Genomic DNA, 2,484 nt, shown 5'->3' with positions numbered 1-2,484 from the left:
TGTATAGACAGACTGACTGATGTACCTCGACGCACACACACTCACACACATATAAATTTATACAGTATCCACACATATATATATGTGAGCGTATGTGCGTAGACATATTTGTGTATACATATATGTTCTGTGAAGGACTGGCAATGGCCTTAGTTTCAGTTCCTGTTGGTCATTTCCTCTTTTCATTGTACCTCTATCGTCATAACAGAAGAAGTAAGGTTCTTGGTAAGTAACAGTTTTTATTGGCCAAATACATTTAACGGAAGTAGTTCAACTTAATAATAATAGATGTATGTATAGCATTATATACTCCTATTTAGATGGAGTACCATATAACTGCGAAGGAGAACCTTGGCTCGACCCCTGACCGGACTGGCCGTATCCCCGATTCCCTCCTGAAGGATACTGCGCCTCTCCCTCGAAGGTGACGGTGGGATGGTAACCGGAGGCGTCCACGTAGTACTCGACCAGAAGACGTCGACCGTCGGGCAGCTGGACGTAGTAACTGTAATAGGTAAGGAAAGACACTTTAGTTCACTTTAGTTTCAATCTTACTAGACAAAGTAGGCGACGCAAACGTTTATAAAAAAAAAAATATTGATGTTCGTTTTAAACAATGAAATCATTAGCAACACTATCGATGCATGGTAACATCTTCCTTGAGTGCTAACATGACTTAATGATAAAAACGATATCTCAGGCAACGAAAACAACTAATGAGTAATTGTGACTCACCTTCCCTGAGTGTTGGCGTCTTCCCTCTGCTCTTTGTGGCCGTAGAAGTTCCCTGAAGGCGCATGATTCACGTCCCACTGGAAGGCGTACTGGGCGGGCACGGAGGGGTACTGTGCCCCTCCCGCCCCGGTCGGGAACTGGGATCCCTGACCTCCTGGTGCCTGGTAGTTGTAGCCTTCCTGTGGAATCGCCGACGCCACAGCCACCAAAAGGGCAAACACAGTGGATACCTGTTATAATATTCAGTAGGTAATATATGATCAAGAAAACATTAAATGATTATGGTAACAGCTTCATTCTGACTTTGTTTCTAACCTTCATCTCCGCTTCTGTCGAGAATGTGGTGACAACTGACAGCTGGACGAGAAAGCTCGCTTTTATATGACGCTCAAAATGCAGACGGAGTGATTGTCTCTTACTTTTCTTTTCCTGTTTATTTTTTCACACATCCACATTAACATGCGCTAGGTATATAGACAGAGATAGATACATAAACACACATACATACATACATACATAAATATATATACATACATACATATATACTGTTATATATATATATATATATATATATATATATATATATGTATTCATATTTGTGTCTTTATTTATATATGAATACATATATTTATGTATTCATGTATGTGTGTATTCCCAAGGTGGATATTCTCTATAGCAATGTTTTTCTATACCTGTAATTATTAAAAATTCATCAATTTTTTCTTATATATAAAACATTTTCATTTTTCATCGTTTATGCCTTAATAATTAAGGACAAAATCACTCATCCAGTTTGAGAGAAGTTGAAGTTCATTACGTATGACGAAACTTTTAACCCTAAGTTGCAGCCGAAAAAATATGCCAATCTATATTAATTTCCACCCAAAAATAATAAATAAATAAAAAATCGGTAACTCATCAATTGAGCAGTCATCATATTTATTTTCATCACTAAATCTCTTTCATTCATCTGTTACAGAGGCGATAATGATATATTTAATGAAAAACGTAATGCGATAACAATGCCATACTATAGTATAGTTTGGAGAAATATTATCGAAAGGTAAAATAATAATAATAATGATAATGATAATAACAATTACTCTTATTATCTTTATTATTATAATCATAACATGGATGATTTTTTTCTTATTAAAACTAATGATGGTTATGAATAAAGAAAATTTTTATGACCATCAAAATCATAACCGCTACTAGTATCAACATCATCATGTTTATTGCTGATGTTCATCTTCATTACAACTGCATCTAACAGACGTTGTTCATGGTAATTCACACTTCATGTTCATATCATGTTACTTATAATTTGACATTAATCAAAGTTGAATATTGAACATAAATTTGTCTCCTCTCTTTCTTTTCACTTTCCGTTGAGTTCGTTTTCTCTTCTCTGTTTTCTTTCTCTATCTCTTCGTTCGTTTACCTGTTCGATACATCAACGCTTACTCGGTATCTCCTTTCAATGAATCAGTTTATATGTATACACACACATTCATTTATCGAATATATATAAGTATGTATATAGACACAAATTCCATGTACATAAATAAAACCGACTTCGGTTTTGTCTGAAAAGGAACTTGTGAAGAGTTCGAAACTTTACAATTGTTTTCAATTCTCACTGTGGCAATTTTCATTTTCATATATATATATATATATATATATATATATATATATATATATATATATATATACATACATGCATATGTGTTATAAATATATACACAT

The sequence above is a fragment of the Penaeus vannamei genome, chromosome 20 (assembly GCF_042767895.1).
Source record: "Penaeus vannamei isolate JL-2024 chromosome 20, ASM4276789v1, whole genome shotgun sequence".
Lineage (NCBI taxonomy): Eukaryota > Metazoa > Arthropoda > Malacostraca > Decapoda > Penaeidae > Penaeus > Penaeus vannamei.
The sequence above is the reverse complement of the archived record's forward strand: the minus strand, read 5'-3'. Positions refer to the sequence as shown.